Below are 20291 nucleotides of genomic sequence, written 5' to 3'. Positions count from 1 at the left end.
GAGCTGATATTTATTCTTGGTTCTTTCGGTAAAGTCACGTAGAAGGGAAACAATAAAATAATAAAAATATAAAACAATTAAATTCTCACGACGTTTTGACTGCAACAGAAGCAATCATTATCAGGTGTCACACACAGGCACACACACAGAGACACAGGCACACACAGAGATACAGGCACACACAGTGTGTACACACAGTGTACACACAACACACTGTACACATAGTGTACACACACACAGTGTAGACAGTATATACACAGTGTACACACACAGTGTATACACACAGTGTGTATACACAGTGTACACACACACAGTGTATACACATAGTGTACACACATAGTGTGTACACACAAACAGTGTGTACACACAAAAACTGTGTACACACTGTTTCTGTGTGTACAGACTGTGTGTGTGTGTACACACACACAGTCTGTGTACACACACAGTCTGTACACAGTGTACACACAGAAACAGTGTGTACACACAGAAACAGCGTGTACACACAGTAATGTCCACGTTGTAGTTGCTGAGCTCACGCACGCAAGGGTCTCTGTTCAAGAGATGGAGCAATGGAAAATGTATCTAAATCAACTTAAACTCCATCCCTGATTGTGACGTCACCACTCAGCATGACCTCATCGGTGTGAAACGCCGTTGGGAGGTGTGCCTCGCTAGTGACGTCATGTCACCAAGGTATTCACCCCACCCCCGTCCACCGCGCCCTTGATCGTGACGTCACCTCTGCTTGGTCACTGCCGATATCTGTTCCTGTACATTCCTTATTTGGGCAAAGCTACGCCCAGTGACTGGCGGCTCATTAACATAATGAGTTCGTGAAAGCCGTCGCGAGTTGATTGGGACGGGTTCAGCACCCACGCCCCCATCCCTCGACATATGGCCCGAGCTCATTAACATAATTTTATTCAGTTACGGAGCCGCTCGTGCTAGGGGAGTGTCTTGTACCCCGGACGTGACGTCATATCACCTGCTGCCGCGCGACGTCACGAGGTAACAGGAAGCGTTCGTTTCGCTCTTCCACTGAAATCCGAGGTGAGAAATTATTATCGTGTTGGTGGTCGTGGTTGTTGTGGTGGTTGTTGTGGTGGTGGTTGTTGTTTACCAAGGTAGAGCCTCGCTCTCTCTCTCAGGGATGTCAGTTGAGTAGCAGCGAGCATGGGAATCGATGTCCAGGTTGGAACTTTACAACGCGGGGCCTAGCCACGCGGGGCCTTGCCTCCTGCCCTCGCCTGATCGCGTTTGCTTCAATTATCTCGCTTAGTTGAGCAATCTTTGTAAGAAAGTAATCTACCAGGCTATGCGTTTATTGTGTGTTGATCGACTCTCTGTGTTGCATTGCATTACATTTCAAAAATTTTACTCAGTTTCTTTGATTAAGTGTGCTTTTGATTTAAAGCTTTCTTGACTGCAGGGATTCATATTCTTGGTTCTTTCGGTAAAGTCACCACCACGTAGAAGGGAAACAATAAAATAATAAAAATATCAAACAATAAAATTCTCACGACGTTTCGACTGCAAGACGAGCAATCATCATCAGGTGTGAAAACCACAGCAAGAACATTTTCTTGCTGTGGTTTCTTGCTGTGGTTTTCACACCTAATGATGATTGCTTGTGGTGCAGTCGAAACGTCGTAAGAATTTTATTGTTTAATATTTTAATTATTTTATTGTTTCCCCTTCTACGTGGTGACTTTACCGAAAGAACCAAGAATATAAGTGTGCTTTCTCTCTCTCTGCGTGTACTCGTGTTATTATTATTTCCTGCAGTCACCAAAGTTCCAAATCTCTCATTGACACAAGGCCGTAATTATAATATATTATAATAATTATAATATATATTGGTGGGGGACATATCCCCCCACAATAATCAAACATGCTCAAAATGTCTCCCCCAATTTATTGCTATAAAAATATTATTTAAAATAATAATTGCTATGCTATGTTAATAAAAACAATTTGCTAAACCTTGGCCACAAAATGTGGACTTGTCTTCATGTAACAATGTGTAGATTTGTGTTTGTATGATTGCGTTGTACTTTATGAATCCCTAATCTCTGCCATTACATACTATGAAACAAGAAAAGTTAAAAAATAAACAACAGAGCAATGTAATACAATACAATATTATACAATATTGTATCAAATAATACAAATTCCATCCCATGTGTTAGTGAAATTTTTCAATATTTTAAAAATTAGTTTTCAAATTTAGATTTTCTTTCTGGGGGGGGGAGACCCCAGAGCCCCTGGTAGATTTGTTCCCCCCCCAATGTTGACTCCATGGCTACGGCCTTGCATTGACTCGCGGATTTCTCTAAACCCCTCCCCTCTCTCTCTCTGCACCCCTCTCTCTCTATTTAAGGCCTCGACACAGAGGCGTTGTTTCTCTGTGTGCCTACAGTGAGGGAGAAAAGTATTTGATCCCCTGCTGATTTTGTACGTTTGCCCACTGACAAGGAAATGATCAGTCTATAATTTTAATGTTAGGTTTATTTGAACAGTGAGAGACAGAATAACAACAAGAAAATCCAGAGAAACGCATGTCAAAATATTATAAAATGATTCGCATTTTAATGAGGGAAATAAGTATTTGACCCCCTCTCAATCAGAAAGATTTCTGGCTCCCAGGTGTCTTTTATACAGGTAACGAGCTGAGATTAGGAGCACACTCGTAAAGGGAGTGCTCCTAATCTCAGCTTGTTACCTGTATGAAAGACACCTGTCCACAGAAGCAATCAATCAATCAGATCCCAAACTCTCCACCATGGCCAAGACCAAAGAGCTCTCCAAGGATGTCAGGGACAAGATTGTAGACCTACACAAGGCTGGAATGGGCCACAAGACCATTGCCAAGCAGCTTGGTGAGAAGGTGACAACAGTTGGTGCGATTATTCGCAAATGGAAGAAACGCAAAAAAACTGTCAATCTCCTTCGGCCTGGGGCTCCATGCAAGATCTCGCCTCGGGGAGTTGCAATGATCATGAGAACGGTGAGGAATCAGCCCAGAACTACACGGGTGGATCTTGTCAATGATATCAAGGCAGCTGGGACCATAGTCACCAAGAAAACAATTGATAACACACTTCACCGTGAAGGACTGAAATCCTGCAGCGCCTGCAAGGTTCCCCTGCTCAAGAAAGCACATATATATGCCCGTCTAAAGTTTGCCAATGAACATCTGAATGATTCAGAGGACAACTGGGTGAAAGTGTTTTGGTCGGATTAGACCAAAATGGAGGTCTTTGGCATCAACTCAACTCGCCGTGTTTGGAGGAGGAGGAATGCTGCCTATGACCCCAAGAACACCATCCCCACCGTCAAACATGGAGGTGGAAACATACTTTGGGGTGTTTTTCTGCTAAGGGGACAGGACAACTTCACCGCATCAAAGGGACGATGGACGGGGCCATGTACCGTCAAATCTTGGGTGAGAACCTCCTTCCCTCAGCCAGGGCATTGAAAATGGATGGTGGATGGGTATTCCAGCATGACAATGACCCAAAACACACAGCCAAGGCAACAAAGGAGTGGCTCAAGAAGAAGCACATTAAGGTCCTGGGGTTGCCTAGCCAGTCTCCAGACCTTAATCCCATAGGAAATCTGGAGGGAGCTGAAGGTTCGAGTTGACAAACGTCAGCATCGAAACCTTAATGACTTGGAGAAGATCTGCAAAGAGGAGTGGGACAAAATCCCTCCTGAGATGTGTGCAAACCTGGTGGCCAACTATAAGAAACGTCTGACCTCTGTGATTGCCAACAAAGGTTTTGCCACCAAGTACTAAGTCATGTTTTGCAGAGGGGTCAAATACTTTTTTCCCTCATTAAAATGCAAATAAATTTATAACATTTTTGACATGCGTTTATCTGGATTTTTTTGTTGTTATTCTGTCTCTCACTGTTCAAATAAACCTTCCATTAAAATTATAGACTGATCATTTCTTTGTCATTGGGCAAACGTACAAAATCAGCAGGGGATCAAATACTTTTTTCCCTCACTGTATGTGTGTATCTCTCTCTGTGTGTCTCTGTGTTCTATCTCTCTCTGTCTGTGTGTCTCCTTGTCTGTGTTTTGTCTCTCTTTCAAATTGAGCAATCTTTGGAAGAACGTTATCAACAAGGTGGGGTGTTGACTCTTATGTTGGCCGACTCTCTGTGTTGTATTGCATTACATTTCTATTCTAGATTTAAAGCTTTCGTGACTGCTAGGATCCATACGCTTTGCTTCTATTGGGTAAAGTCACGTAGGTAAAAAATAAAATAACAAAAATCACGACGTTTCGGCCACAACACAAGCGGCCTTCATCAGGTGAAGGGACGAGACTGTCTGGAGGACAGCGCTGGAATGGAAAAAGCCACGCGCAGATCACGACCTTTAAGCTGTGTGAGAAGAAACAAAGCACCTTGACAAAGGAATTAGCATATAATTTAGCATTGAAATGGCTCATTGAAATAGATAAGTTAAAGTATACACATCCGCAGAGGCACCCCTTGACAAAGGAATTAGCATAGAATTTAGCATTGAAATAGCTGAATGATTAGCTTGTAACTGGTCACAGAAATAGCTATGTTAAAGTCAGAGCATATACATTCACTGAGGCACCTAGTACAAATCAAACAGGAGAATTTAGCGAAACACAACCACGCTCAGACCGCGGACCTTTAAACTTTGTGCGAGCAAACATGGTGTCCTGACAAAGAAATTAGCAAAGAAAAATTAGCATTTGATTGGCCGATTTTAGAAAAGAGGTGTTGTACGTGCCGGTGGACTTGCCGTTTGGCGCGGGAGGGGGGGGGGGAGAGTTTACCTATTGATGGTGTGAAAAGGGAATTTATAAGAGCTGCGAAAGTTTGGGGTACCACTACTTGAAAAATATACTGTACCATTGAAATTAGTTTAATGTTTAGTTCGATTTAGAACATCTTTCCAATGGTTGCTAAATTTGAAACCATCTCGGTTGAAATTGTGTCTGTGTTTGTAGATCTGAATTGCCTCGTGAACAAATCTCTGATAAAAACCCGTGGGTTTGCAAAGAACCTTGGTATCGGAGAAAATGATATCGTGATCACCCACAGCGTTGTAACAGTGATCAGCCACGGCAGAAGAATTCGTTTTGCCGTGTTTCAAATCTGATTTGTGCTCGCGGATTCGGTCAGAGACATGTCGCTTTGTCTCCCCGATATAGCAATCACCGCAGGTACAACTCAATTTGTAAACCCCGGGGTACTGTAAGTCAGGAATGACATCCTTCACGGATGGGATCAGATCACGAATTTTGTGTACTGTATTGAACCGAACCTGGATCTTGTGTTTGTTTAGAATTTTGGAAATCTTTTTAGTAACGCCTGCTATATATGGTAGTGTGATGGTTTTGACCGGAGTATCAAGTTGTTGTTTCTGTATGGAGGGAGAAACAGCTTGGCGGATTATACGGTCAGAGTAACCATTCCTTTTGAGGGCCAGGTGTACATGTTTTAATTCACTGGTCAGGTGGTGTTCGTCCGAAATGCAATGAGCCTTATGGTATAAAGTTTTGATGAGAGAATTATTTTGGGCTGGGTGGTGGTGGAAATCAGGTTTCAAGTAGGAATCTGTGTGGGTGGGTTTCCTGTAGACAGAATGCCCCAATGAGCCATCAGGTCTCCTCTCAAACAGAACATCTAAGAATGGTAGCTTGCCATCTTTCTCCACTTCCATGGTGAATTTGATGGCGGGATGTTTGGAATTGATGTGGTGTAGGAAAAGGTTCAAAGCTGGGAGGCCATGTGGCCAAATGACGAAAGTGTCATCCACATATCTCTTCCACAGGGAAGGTCTGAGGGTGGAAGTCTGGATGGCGTCTGATTCAAATTTCTCCATGAAAATATTGGCTATCACTGGTGATAAGGGGGATCCCATGGGGGTACCCTCATTTTGTTTGTAGGAGCCATTCCAAGTAAAGTAGGTATTGTTGAGGCAGTGCCTAACCAGTGCAGGTGTGTCGGGGTCTAGTCCATGTTGGACCAAATTTTCAATTATTTCAATGGTATCAGGTACTGGGACCTTGGTGAACAAAGAGACCACATCGAAGCTGACAAGGATATCGTCAGGGGACAGTACAACATCTTTGACCTACGTGACTTTACCCTTTGAACCAAAGAGTATGGATCCTTGCAGTCACGAAAGCTTTAAATCTAGAAGTGTACACACACACACACTGTACACACACACAGTGCACACACACACAGTGTACACACACACACACTGTACACACACACAGTGTACACACATAGTGTACACACACACAGTGTACACACACACAGTACACACACACACAGTATACACAGACACACAGTGTATACACACACAGTGTACACACACACACAGTGTATACACAATAATGTCCACGTTGTTGTAGCTGAGCCCACACACCCAAGGGAGGGAACAATGTAAAATGAATCTAAATCAACTTAAACTCCAACCCCGCTCTGTGACGTCACCACTCTGCATTACCTCATCGGCGTGAAACGCCAGGGTGAGGTGTACCTTGCTAGTGACGTCATGTCACCAAGGTATTCCACCGCGCTCTTGAGCGTGACGTCACCTCCGCTTGGGTCACTGCCGATTGCGTTCCAGTGCCAATCCTTATTTGGGCAAAGCTACGCCCAGTGACTGGCGGCTCATTAGCATAATGTGTTCGTTAAAGCCGTCACGAGTTTATTGCGACGGGTTCATTGCCCACGACATATGGGACATGTTACATTAACATAATTTATTCATTCTCTAATTTATTCAGTTACGGAGCGGCTCATTGTGGGAGGAGCGTGTTTCGTACCCCAGATGTGACGTCATGTCACCTGCTGCCGGGTGACGTCACGAGGTAGCAGGAAACTAACGCTTCCTGCACTGAAATCCGAGGTGAGAAATTATCATTGCGATTGTGGTTGTTGTGGTTGTCGTGGTGGTGGTGGTTGTGGTGGTGGTTGTTGTTGTTAACCAAGGTAGAGCCTCGCTCTCTCTCGTAGGGATGTCAGTTGAGTAGCAGCGAGCATTGGAATCGATGTCCAGGTTGGAACTTTACATCGCGGGGCCTAGCCACGCGGGGCCCTGCCTCCTGCCCTCGCCTGATTGCGTTCACTTTAATTATCTCGCTTAAGTTTAATTTGTCTTCACCCGGCTCGCCACTTTGTAACTTTGTTTTATTGTAAATATTCACGCAGTTTTGATTTTCGTTCTTTTGTTAGCAGGCCAAGCCCGCTTGAGCTGCTATACCACTCTTGTTATCAGAAGCGACCTGCCCACAACAACACAAGGTGAGGCTTTGTCAACGTGTGTGAATGTTTTGACTGAAAACTTTGGTGACTGCAGGAATTAATATTCTTGGTTCTTTCGGTAAAGTCACGTAGATAGAAAATTAAATAAAAATAGCAATACAATAAATAAATAATTGTGAATAAAGCAAAAAAACTCACGTCATTTTGATCGCAACACAAATGGTCTTTATTTAATGTAATTCTATTATCTGTTATTGTTATTTTCTATCTACGTAACTTTAATGAAAGAAACAAGAATACGTGTGTCAATGTCTATCGGTCAAAGACACTCAGCGGAGAGACGCGCAAACTCCAAATATACAGCAGGTGTCAGGGTCGGGATCGAACCCACGACTTCCTGTATACCAGGTGAGGTAGTTAACATCTCACCACGGAGAGAGACACGCAAACTCCAGTTAGCCTCGGCTATGTTCGTTGATCCTCAATTAATTACTTGGTGCAGTGAGGAAGCATTAATGCTGAGCAGATGAAGGTGGCCAGGCATGATTCTAGACACGCCACCGCCTGTTTACCCAGTGACAGTGTACAGTTTGTGTTTGCAGTAACGTCTATTAACTCTGTCGAACACGGAGGTTTTATCATAACAGTAGTTTATTTTTGTTTTCCTCTGGAACTCTTTATAATAATGGAAACAGGAGGTGAACACAGCACACACATTCAGCTGAAGTGGGAACTGTTCATCCCAGCATTCAAGGACATCTGAGCCTGGATTCACACCTCTAAGTTGCGATTGAACGTTAATTTATGCATTTCTGCCTAACACAAATAATATTGTTTTCAACACCCTTTGCTATGTCAGCTGAATTTAGCTCTCATAAATATTCCTTTTGTAGCCAGACAGCTGAAATTGTGTGCTCGGAGTTTTTGGTGAACATTCATTTTGAAGATACGAGGGCTTCCAGGCATGTTTATAACCATTTGCCCTCTCATTGTGTGCCATAACAGTCCGTGTGATGAATTTGGGACACTTTTCCACTATATCATGAATATGTGAATAAGTATAGACGTGTAAGTCACGTGTTACTGTGTGTATATGCTTTCCTCTGTGCATCGATACTGAAGTGTAGATAGTGTGGATATTATTTTTTTCTGTCTGCAGCTGACGCTTCCTCTGCAGAATTGGTCTGATGGAGCAAATGCACTCAGCGCAGCTCGGTAGGGCAAGTCAACAATGCGACCGGTGTGCATACAGCACGGACCGGACTGGAAATTTGACAGAGCACCAGAGAACACACACGGGAGAGAAACCCTTCAAGTGCACTGTGTGTGGGAAGGCGTTTTCACATTCATCTACTCTTGTAGCACACCAGAGAACACACACGGGAGAGAAACCCTTCAAGTGCAGTGTGTGCATGAAGGCGTTTTCACATTCATCTACTCTTGTAGCACACCAGAGAACACACACGGGAGAGAAACCCTTCAAGTGCAGTGTGTGCATGAAGGCGTTTCCACGTTCATCTCTTCTTGTAGAACACCAGAGAACACACACGGGAGAGAAACCCTTCAAGTGCAGTATGTGCGTGAAGGCGTTTGCACATTCATCTACTCTTGTAGTACACCAGAGAACACACACAGGAGAGAAACCCTTCAGGTGCACTCCGTGCGGGATAACGTTTGCACAGCAACAACAACTTCAAGTACACCAGAGAACACAGAAGCATCAGAAGATCCACAAGGAGTGGAGTCTGAAATCAGCTTGTGAAAGTCAAAGTGCCACCATGAGCCCATCCCTCATGAAACAAGAACCGGAAGAAAATCCCAGCTTGGACACTTTTAAAGGTATCGGGGTGAAACATGAAGAGGTGATGGTGAAATGTGAAGAAGTGAAGAGCAAAGGAGTGAAGGTGAAATGTGAAGATGAAGATTCAACTCCAAAATGGGACCTTCACATCGACAGAGGCAACGTGAAGCAGGAGGAGATTTCTGACTGTGAGGCAGAGCGAGGCAACTCCCAGCAGTTTGTGGAAGTGGAGGTGTGGGTGGACTTCCTCCGAGACAATCCAAAGTCAAGTGGAGACCCGGTAGATGTGTAAACTTTGCGTTTTGATAATTGTGTTTTTTTATTTTATTTTGGGCACCATTATAATATATGCCACAGGACCCGCACGAGCTTAATCCGGTACTGTCCGGGATATCGTTCCAGTGCCCAACCAGGCTGTTGAAAACACCGTGAGTGGATATTCTTAGCTCTTTCGGTAAAGTCACGTTGAAGGGAAACAAAATAATAAAATATATATAAAACAATAAAAATTCTCATGACGTTTCGACCATAACACAAACGGTCGTCTTCAGGTGTGTCGAAACGTCGTGAGAATTTATATTTTATATATATATTTATTTTATTGTTTCCCTTCAACATGACTTTACCGGAAGAGCTAAGAATATGAATTACTGCAATCACAAAAGCTTTAAATCAAAATTTAACCGCGAGTAGAGTTGAGGGTGACGGTGGAGGGCGCGAAGGGGGCGAGAGATGCCGATGGGCGGCGAGGGGGTCATCCGAGAGGATGCCCAGTGGGGAGATCAAGCAATGAAATCGCTCCACGTGTCAGGCGCTGGGTGGATCACCGCACAGCGGCATCGTGGGAGGTGGCGACGGCACGGGGGAGGTCTCTACCCGCTAGTGGATTGACCGTGGCTGATGGTGACGACGACGATGGATGTTGCTCACTCAACTCTGCGACGTACGAAACGCCGGAGACGCACGGCGATGTGCGGGGTGTTCAGCGGCACGGTGGAGCCGATGGCCTCCTTGCAGCCGCTGTACAGCTGACGCACGACGTGGAGCAGGGCAGGGAGCACGCTGTCCACTATGTCCTGGCAGCTGCCGCTCAGCTGACCCATAGCCTGCAGTAGAGCAGGGAGCACGCTGTCCACTATGTCCTGGCACTGGTGAACATCGGTCCCCAGGTGGCGACCGCTGCCGGTGGAGAGACGTCCTTCACGAGTCCCGAGTAGTTGTTGATCGTGGTGGTGGTGGTGGTGGTGTTGGAGCCGTTGATGTTCGAACCCCCACGCCGAGATCCTCCGAGGAGTTCCACCACTGGCTGCGATAGCAGCAGAACCAAAGTGAGCACAGCCGTGAAGATCGCCACGCTGGTGGTGGTGGCGAAGTACTCCGCAGACCTCGAAGTGGAGGAGCGCCGTGGGGCAAGGTGGTTGCCTCTCCCGGAGCCGACTCCACTCTGGTCGCTCCAATGGATGCACCTTTGTCACAGGCCTTTAATGACAAGAATGTGAAGTTGGACACTCAGTTCCTAGGTTAAACCTGCATGGTTAGAGCGGCCAGTTTTTGTGGACCTGTGGGTTGGGTAGATCTCGAACCAGGAGCGAGAGCCAATAAGCTCCCAAGCATTCACTCGGTTTTAAAATCCATTTATATGGTGCTTGCTTAATCGCCTCTGGCAATTCGGAGTTTTGTATCTCGTCTCAAACACTTGAAGAGCATCCCCAAGTAGCAGCTGCCCCTGTGTGGCACAAGGTGGTGGCCCTGCACCGGCCTGCATGTGGACAAGAGCCTGTCAGTAGGGGGCGATGATTGATGTGGCATCTTAGTTGTGGAGTTTGTAGGTAATGTTTAGAATTTGAGCAATTTTGACCCAGACGCCAGCATGCAATGGCCTACTCGTTTTGAATGACAATACAATAGCACGTTGTACATACACTGTTAAGCAGACGGTGCGTATTTTTAAAAATAGCTTCATGTTAATGCGATGTAACCTGATGCAGTATATTTCAGTGCAGTAATTCAATTTTGTTAATATGCCTGTCAATAATTTAGAATTAATACTTGTCTGATTGTGTGCGTACATGTAACATTTTGTCTGTAAGGGTCAAACATTGAATAAGTGATGTTAGGACAAAGTGTGTGTTATGGAAGTAACCTGTACAGCTTACTCAGGTGAGACTCATTGTTATTGTGATACAGGTCAAAGGGTATTTTTGTTTTTCGATTTAAAGCTTTCGTGACTGCAAGGATTCATCTTCTTTGGTTCTTTAGGTAAAGTCACCACGTAGAATGAGAATAAAATAATAAATTGATCAAATAAAATCACGCAATAAAATTCTCACGACGTTTCGGCCACAACACAAGTGGCCTTCATCAGGTGAAGGGATGAGACTGGAGGAAAGAACCAAACAAGGGTATTTTTGTGTTTTCAGGAAGCATCTCCCTCTGGAGCAACTCATTGTCTTTGAAATAGGGAGAACACTCGGATCATTAATCAGTTACGTGGCATACCACTCAAAGGTTACACGTAGAGGAGGTTCATTCTCTGCAACACGAATTGTAGTTTTGTATTACGTGTTGACGTAGATTTTGTCGAACTAGGACATAGTTCATAGTTCATTTATTTGGTATAGCCCTGTGAGCCATTCGGCTCTTGAATCGGGTGCAACCGCAACAAACAAAAACATGAACAAGAAAATATCTTACAGTGGTTATGTGACTGTGCAAACAGAAAATACAGGAAAAAAATATCAAAATATTCCTAAAATAGCACCGTACACCAATGCTGTGTGCAAAAATCCCAGTGGGATGCAAGTCAAATAACAACAACAACCACAAGACAACTAAGATTAAGGCCATCAGTCTAACTCCGTACTACTATAAACAAAAACATGGCCAAAACAAAAAAAAACTTTTCGAAAATCACCAAAATAAAAGCCATGAATCCAATGTAACAGTGATCATAGGGACTGTGACCGAATTTTTAACAATAAACTACATAAATAAATTATAACACCAAAATCTAGACCCATATTTTAGGCCACTGAATAGCAGTGGCAGCTAGGGTTGTACAACTCCTCTAGAGCAGTTTTGAGTGAAGATCTCATAGGTAGTGATTCAAGTTGCAGTTTATTGGCAATAGCATTCCAGACCCTGGGGGCATCAATAGCAAAGGACCTTCCTCCAGTTTTTGTACGGCAATAGGGAATGTGAAGCTGGTAAATGAGCGAAGACCTGAGGTCATATTTGTTCTTTGAAACAGAGAGGAGATCCAGTAGGTAGTCTGCGGAATTTTTTGTAAGGACATCGTGAATAAATAAGATCTGGTGCACAAGCCGTCGAACATTAAGAGATGTTAAGTTTGACTCAATGTAGAGATCACAGTGGTGAGTCCTATATGGGCAGTTCAATGCAAATCTTAAGGCCGAGTGATAGATGGAATTAAGCTTCTTCAGTACAGTACTTGGGGCTGATTTATACACGATGTCACAGTAGTCAAGTAGAGGCAGTATGGTAGCTTTTATCAATTCCAAACGGAACATTGGGGGGAAGCAGTGCTTGTGTCGATACAGAAAACCAATTTTTATTTTTGTCTTTTTACCAATATAATCAATGTGATCTTCAAAACTAAGTTTTGAATCCAGGATGACCCCAAGATACTTATAGATCTTGACTTGCTCTATTTGATAATTATTCAAGGAATGTAATTGGGGAAAAATAACTTCCTGCTTTAGTCCCGGAGAGAAGCATAGCACCTTGGTTTTGGAGGTATTCAGGACTAGTTTAAGAGAAACTAGCTGATGTTGTAGTTTGTTGAAATCACCCTGGAGCTTAGCAATCACGTCATCCGGAGAGCGGCCAGCAGTAATCAGTATCGTGTCATCTGCAAAAAGATTTACCCTGGAATGATCCAGTTCAGTGCCCAAGTCATTGACATAAAGAGAGAGCAAGAGGGGGCCGAGGATGGAACCCTGTGGAACCCCTTTTGTTATCTTAACACTGTTTGACCTCCAACCATCTGTGAATACAGTTTGGGTGCGAGAAAAGAGGTAATTTTTTAACCATTGTACTGTGTTCTCGGAAAAACCGAGGCAACTTAGTTTACTAAGCAGGGTGTTGTGGTCAACTGTATCAAAAGCTTTGGACAGGTCAAGAAAAAGACAGACACAGTACTGCTTATTATCAAGGCTATTGTAAATTTGATTCAAAGAGTCTAATGCAGCAGATGTGGTGCTGTATTTTTTCCGGAACCCAGATTGTTTTAGATGTAGTAGATTGTTGGTGGACAGGAAACTGCTAATTTGGTAGTTCAATAATTTTTCAAAAATTTTCATCAATGGGGACAAAATTGAGATAGGTCGGTAGTTATTGGGATCATCTTTAGGGCCCCCTTTGTGAAGTGGGCGGACATAGGAATGTTTCCATTCTAGAGGAACTGATGCTTCTTTGATGGACAGGTTGAAAATATGGGCTATAGGTTTGTATATTAGGTGACCAACAGTAGAGCAAAGACGGGAAAACTATCTGCTCCGGTAGAGGAGGACCCTTTGAGGTAGGACAGTTGTTTCAGAACATTACTTTCGTGGATTGGTTGGAAACTAAATTCGTTTAATGTTTGGACAGGGGTGTAGGAATTTGCAGGAGCAGGGGTGACTCCCAATACATTATCAAAAAGATTACCAGCTTCAGAAAAATGAAGGTTAAAATTGTCAACTATTTTTTTGGGATCTGAAAAATATTCCCCATTTCGGTGAAGCTCAACGGGCAGATTTTCTGTTTTGGATGCCTTTTCGATAGATTTGATTGTTTTCCAAAAAATCCTGGCATTTCCATGTGATTCCAGGAGAGTGGAGGAAAAATAGGCATTTTTTGCATGCCGTATTTTTTACGCATCTATTCCTTAAAATCCTGTTTTCTAGCCAGTCATTTACCAAATTACTTTTCTGAGCACATGCCCAAGCCTTGTCCCTAGTTTTCATGAGCTTTGTAATCAAAGGATCATACCATGGTGGGCGGTTGCCTTTAGTTTTAAATCTAACCAACGGAGCATGTTTGTTAAGAATTTGGAGAAATGTGTACCTGAAAGTCTCCCAAGCCGTAGTCAGGTTGGGTATATCACAGACCTTATCAATATCCGAGTGAAGCACATCATTTGTAAATGCCTGAGTGCTGAAGTGCCTCAAAGAGTGCTTCTCAACAATTTTAGGGGGGCTTTGGGTCTGGCTGATGATCTCACACCAAAAATGAAGGAGTGATCACTAAGGTTATTACCCAGAACACCAGTCAGTGCGAAATTGTGAGGGGCATTTGTCAATAGGACGTCAAGCAGAGTTGACTGTCCCGGATTTTTTAGGTTGGGTCTTGTGGGGACATTTATTAATTGAAACAAGTTAAATTCATTTGTAAAATTTGTGGCCACGGCCGGCAGGTTTAGCCAATTCCAATTTAGATCACCCACTAAAATTATTTCACCTTTAGGGAGGCCCCCAAAAAGCTCTCTCAGTGCCGATGCAGCTTCAACATCCTTCCCACAAGGCGGTCTATAGCAGCACACTACCAATATCTGTTGATTATTTGGGAGAGTTATTCTGAGAGCCAGACCTTCAAAGCAACATTTTTTAAACAAAGAGTGAGCTGGTGAACATGCAATAGTGTTACGAACATAGATGGCAATTCCACCTCCTTTAGATCCTCAGTCAAGCCGAAAAAGGTTGTAGTTTTCAATCGTAATCTGCAAGTTATTGACGGCAGGAGTGAGAAATGTTTCTGTTAGGCAAAAAATGTCCGGATCAAGATTTGCCACTTCTAGTTTTAGTTGACTTAATTTAATCACAAGCCCTCTGATGTTGATATGTAGAACACCAACACCTTTCCTGCCAGAAAAATCTACAGAATTATACGAGCTCTTTTCATTTGGGCCTGGATGAAGCTCAATACCACCCAGGAATAAGAAATGTAGAATTAACAGTTTGCATAAGTATTTTCTGTGAAAGGATGAAGAGCGGCGAACCTTGGACGAATAGCAGCAGCTCGCAGATGGTGTTATTTTTAAGAGCAAAATGAAGTTTGGAAGGAGTGCTGGTGAAGTAATGGGACAAAGATAGGGTTTAAAAGGATACAATGATGGAGTGTAGAAGTGTCTATGAGCTGTTTCATTTGCAGGTGTAGTGGCAAATCGAGCAACAAGTATTGACGCAAAATAACGAGGGTAGCCGTTTGTAGAGTTGAGTGTGACACTAGATATGGCCGGGAGGGACAGCAGTAGGACACACAGCAGGAGAATTGCCATCTCTAAAATATCCGGGGTATACACAGATTTACACACAAGTGGAATAGAAAAATATATATACTTGTAGGCCGAGCGTGAGAAAAACGTCTTGCCGCACTCGTCACACATGCACGGCTTCTCGCCCATGTGCTAGGGTTTAACAGCGCCCACCCCCCTCTCCCAGACAGCAGATTCTTGGCTGTTGTGGGCTCGGCTGAACCTCTTGCACCGCCTCCTTTCCCCGCCGCAGGATGGTGCTCGAGTTAGCCCTTTTGAGCTCAGCCCACGACTGGAATGTCGTTTCTTGGCCTGCTCCACGTGAATGAGTTAGCTGCGGGGTTCGCCACGGTGTGACACATCAGCTGAGCGTCAGCACGCTCCAGGTACCACTGTCAGTGGCAGGTGGGTAGGCCTCCCAGCAGGTGGGTAGGCCTCCCAGCGGCAGGTGGGTAGGTCTCCCAGCGGCAGGTGGGTAGGCCTCCCAGCAGGTGGGTAGGCCTCTCCAGCAGGTGGGTAGGCCTCCCAGCAGCAGGTGGGTAGGCCTCCCAGCAGGTGGGTAGGCCTCCCAGCGGCAGGTGGGTAGGCCTCTCCAGCAGGTGGGTAGGCCTCCCAGCGGCAGGTGGATAGGCCTCTCCAGCAGGTGGGTAGGCCTCCCAGCGGCAGGTGGGTAGGCCTCTCCAGCAGGTGGGTAGGCCTCTCCAGCGGCAGGTGGGTAGGCCTCCCGGTAGGTGGGTAAGCCTCCCAGCGGCAGGTGGGTAGGCCTCTCCAGCGGCAGGTGGGTAGGCCTCTCCAGCGGCAGGTGGGTAGGCCTCCCAGCGGCAGGTGGGTAGGCCTCTCCAGCAGGTGGGTAGGCCTCTCCAGCAGCAGGTGGGTAGGCCTCCCAGCAGGTGGGTAGGCCTCCCAGCAGGTAGGTAGGCCTCCCAGCGGCAGGTGGGTAGGCCTCCCAGCAGGTGGGTAGGCCTCTCCGGGGCACAGTGTGGTGAGCAGTGTGTGTGAACAGTGTGTGTGAACAGTGTGGTGAGCAGTGTGTGTGAACAGTGTGTGTGAACAGAGTGGTGAGCGTTTGTGGTGAGTGTGGTGAGTGTGGTGTGGTGAGTGTGTGGTGAGTGTAGTGTGGTGTTTGTGAGTGTGGTGTGTGTGTGGTGAGTGTGTGGTGAGTGTGTGGTGTGTGTTTGTGGTGAGTGTGGTGTGTGTGTGTGGTGAGTGTGTGGTGAGTGTGGTGAGTGAGTGTGGTGTGTGTGGTGAGTGTGTGTGGTGAGTGTGTGGTGAGCGTTTGTGGTAAGTGTGTGGTGAGTGTGTGGTGTGTGTGGTGTGTGTTTGTGGTGAGTGTGTGGTGTGTGTGTGGTGTGTGTGTGGTGAGTGTGTGGTGAGTGTGTGGTGAGTGTGTGTGGTGTGGTGTGTGTGGTGAGTGTGTGGTGAGCGTTTGTGGTGAGCGTGGTGAGTGAGTGTGGTGTGTGTGGTGTGTGTTTGTGGTGAATGTGGTGTGTGTGGTGTGTGTGTGGTGAGTGTGGTGTGTGTGGTGAGCGTGGTGAGCGTGGTGAGTGTGGTGAGCGTGTGTGTGGTGAGTGTGGTGAGTGTGGTGTGGGGTGTGGTAGTGGTGTGGGGTGTGGTGGTGGTGTGGGGTGTGGTAGTGGTGGTGTAGCGTGTGGTGGTTTGGGGTGTGGTGGTGTGGGGTGTAGGGGAGGTGGTGTGTTGTGGTGGGGTGGGGGAGGTGGTGTGGGGTGTAGGGGAGGTGGTGTGGTGTGGGTGTGGTGGTGTGGTAGTGGTGGTGTGGTGGTGGTGGTGTGGGATGTGGTGGTGGTGTGGGGTGTGGTGGTGTAGGATGTGGTGGTGGTGGTGGTGTGGGGTGTGGTGGTGGTGTGGGGTGTGGTGGTGGTGTGGTGGGGTGTGGTGGGGTGTGGTAGTGGTGGTGGTGGTGTGGTGGTGGTGGTGTGGGGTGTGGTGGTGGTGTGGGGTGTGGTAGTGGTGGTGGTGGTGTGGTGGTGGTGTGGGGTGTGGTGGTGGTGGTGTGGGGTGTGGTGGTGGTGGTGTGGGGTATGGTGGTGGTGGTGTGGTGGTGGTGTGGGGTGTGGTAGTGGTGGTGTGGGGTGTGGTGGTGTGGGGTGTGGTGGTGGTGGTGTAGGGGAGGTGGTGGTGGTGGTGTGGGGTGTGGTGGTGGTGGTGTGGTGGTGGTGGTGGTGTGGGGTGTGGTGGTGGTGGTGTGGTGGTGGTGGTGGTGGTGTGGAGTGTATGGGTGGTGGTGTTCTTTGTGTTTGAGCGGGGAATGTTTTCTCGTGCCAGGACGTACTTCTGTGGACCGCCGTTCGCTTCGTTGGGATTTCGATTTGACGATTCTGGTGGTTTGGTTGTGGTGGTGGTGGTGGTGAGTTTGAATGGTTTTAAGATCGCTAACTTGGTTGAACACAGGCACATAGTGTAGAATTGTTGTTAGATTGTTGAATGTGCGTAAAGTGTGTTTTGGTGTTACCTCGGGATATTCATAATGAATGGTCATTCAGTCCATGCTTATTTAATCCATTTAAAATGCAGTTAGACTGCAGTTGTTACGTTGCATCATGGATATGTTGGTTAATATCTGATGCGGAAAGTGACTGATGGATACAGCAGACTAGGCCAAATTTGTGGATTCACCGCGAATTCTCAGATTTTGACGTGAATTAACAACTCGTGGATTTTCGCCTCCTCGGCCAAAATGTGTAAATCTAACAACAGTGAAACCAACATTGGCGTTCTTGAAAATCCACCTGGCCGCCCCTACAGTGGAGCAATGGCATTTGTTTTACTGATTGTCCGTGTCGGGCGGTGGTGGTGGAGGGTTACGACACATTAACAATAACGCGAACTAACCCCCAAAAACATTCACGAATAATGCTGCTTGCGAAAAGCCTACGCGTTACACGAGTTGCATTTGTTTACAATGTGTGGGCAGAGTTTGATGCCGGTGGGGCGTGGCTCTGCTATCCACGTTGTGGGCCTGGTCTTCTGCGGCGTTCAGCAGGAATTGTCATCACCGATTTGGTCGTTTAGCGCTACACGTTTTAGTTTTTTCGTTTGCAAACTCGAGCGAACTCTGCAGAGACCCCGAGTTGGATTTCCTTGCTCACGGCCCAAAAACAGTGTGACAATTATACTCTTTGGTTCTATTCGATAAAGTCACGTAGGTAAAAAAATAAAAACAACAAAAATCTAGAAGTGTGACAATTATATGAACCGGTCGTGGGCCTCCCCGAGATCGACTCCGCCTAAAAGTAGTACCTTGTGGGACGTGTAAAACATCACCGCTGGGGAGACAAAGGGGTGCCGGCCGTGGTTTCTGGCCACCCACCCCCCTCGTGTACCACAGTGCCGGTAGCCTTCGTAGGTGCTGCTGCTCGCCACTAACAGCGCTTGCCCCCGACAGCCTGTTCGAGGCTGCACGGGGGATCTTTGGCGGTGGCGGCGGTGCAGGAGGTGTGCGCAGGAGGCCGAACGGCGTCCGGAGGAGTGAGGAGACGCGACCCGCGGAGAGCTTCCATGGAGAGAGGCGGGAGCGGGGCGAGGGAGAGAGGGGGCCAAGGAACGGGGCGAGGGAGGCCTGAGGGAGAGCATCGAAGGGGGGCGGACGAATGGCAGCGAGGGACCGGGGCTCGCTTCGAGGGGCACAGGAACTTGGCGGAACCGGGGAGCGGGAGGGGAAGAGGGGAGAGAGAGATGGGGAGGCAGGAGTCGAGGGGCGGAGACGTGGCGAGCGGGAGGCAGCGAGACCTGACGGCGTGGGGGATGCAGCGAGAGAGAGAGAGATCGCCATCAGAGCAATTTCATGCAACGATTTTTAAGGGAGAGGTTAGGGGCGCACAGTTCGGAAGGAGCGAGAGAGACGACGGGGCTGGAAGAGTCGAGGGGCAAAGACGTGGCGAGAGAGAGGCAAAGAGACGGGGAGGCGAGGGCACGGCAGGAAGAGAGAGAGAGACATCAGAGGGCGCCTCACCTTCAGCGACTTGTGAGCGAGAGGTTAGGGGGGTTCAGTTGGGAAGGAGGGAGAGAGACGGGGGGGCAGGGAGGGAGAGAGACGGGGGGGCAGGGAGGGAGAGAGACGGGGGGGCAGGGAGGGAGAGAGATGGGGGGCCAGGGAGGGAGAGAGCGAGGTGCGGTGGGGGGCTTCGATCTACGATCCTTGAGGGACAGTTTACCCCAAGTGGGTGAAGAGAGAGGGGGGAAGGGAGACAGGAAGTAGTGGGAGAGTAGCGTGGGGGCGTGGACAGCAGGACGGAAGATAAATTAACAGGTCCTTGCAGGGTGGGCTGGTAGGAACATTGGATTTTTTTTTACACCCAACAGCACGAGATTTCACTTCTAAAGTATTGAAAGGGGACGGATGGACGGACGGACGGACACATTAATCTATTGCAGGCTGGTACACTCAGTTTACAACTTCGTTCCTACCAGTAATAATAACGTAATCAACCTGACCTTGCGTTGTGTTTTGACCATCTGTGTTGCATTATATGGTTTCCAAATCTTGCTATACTCTGTTTGATTTATCTTCTTTGGTTCTGTAGTGTTGTAAGGACGAGCAGACTTCTTTAGGAGGCACACTCTGTTTATTGTATTATTTCCTTATACAATGCTTAACACACACAGAGGGATATTCGGTCCCCTCACCCGATACCCTAGGGAGGTACAGCCTCCGGACCTGGCGGGACTCACACGTCTACCGCTAACCTCCTTGATACCTAAGGAGGTACAACCTCCGGACTTGGCGGGACTCACACGTCTACCGCTAACCTAGTCCTCCGGCTAGGACCTAGGGGAGGCTATCTGACCCACCGCTGGCCCGGTGGGTCCTGACCACTGGGTATGCCGAGCCTTAGCCCTTAGAAGGGCTGAAGGGCTGGTCCAGGGTCCTAGCTAGGCTTCAGCCCAGTCTTCTATCTTCGTGCGGGGAGAGAACTCCCCGAGGTCCGTTGGGTCACCCGTCTTATACCCC

General features: G+C 46.9%; 1 long non-coding RNA gene across 2 annotated transcripts; it reads left to right on the top strand.

Annotated features, from left to right (window-relative positions):
* Positions 1 to 945: 945 nt before the first annotated feature.
* On the top strand, positions 946 to 19339 carry LOC142908880 (uncharacterized). Of its 2 annotated transcripts, none has more exons than XR_012932023.1 (4): positions 946 to 1050; positions 6791 to 6912; positions 7242 to 7307; positions 18726 to 19339. It is a non-coding gene; the product is annotated as an uncharacterized LOC142908880 (long non-coding RNA). The 2 variants fall into 2 exon arrangements; XR_012932022.1 differs by having other exon boundaries at positions 7239 to 7307.
* The last annotated feature ends 952 nt before the right edge of the window (positions 19340 to 20291 follow it).

Source organism: Petromyzon marinus, unplaced genomic scaffold, assembly GCF_048934315.1.
Source record: "Petromyzon marinus isolate PM22_M1 ecotype Great Lakes invasive population unplaced genomic scaffold, UKy_Petmar_22M1.pri1.0 PM_G_Scaffold_108, whole genome shotgun sequence".
NCBI classification, from domain to species: domain Eukaryota; kingdom Metazoa; phylum Chordata; class Hyperoartia; order Petromyzontiformes; family Petromyzontidae; genus Petromyzon; species Petromyzon marinus.
The sequence above is the reverse complement of the archived record's forward strand: the minus strand, read 5'-3'. Positions and strand labels throughout refer to the sequence as shown.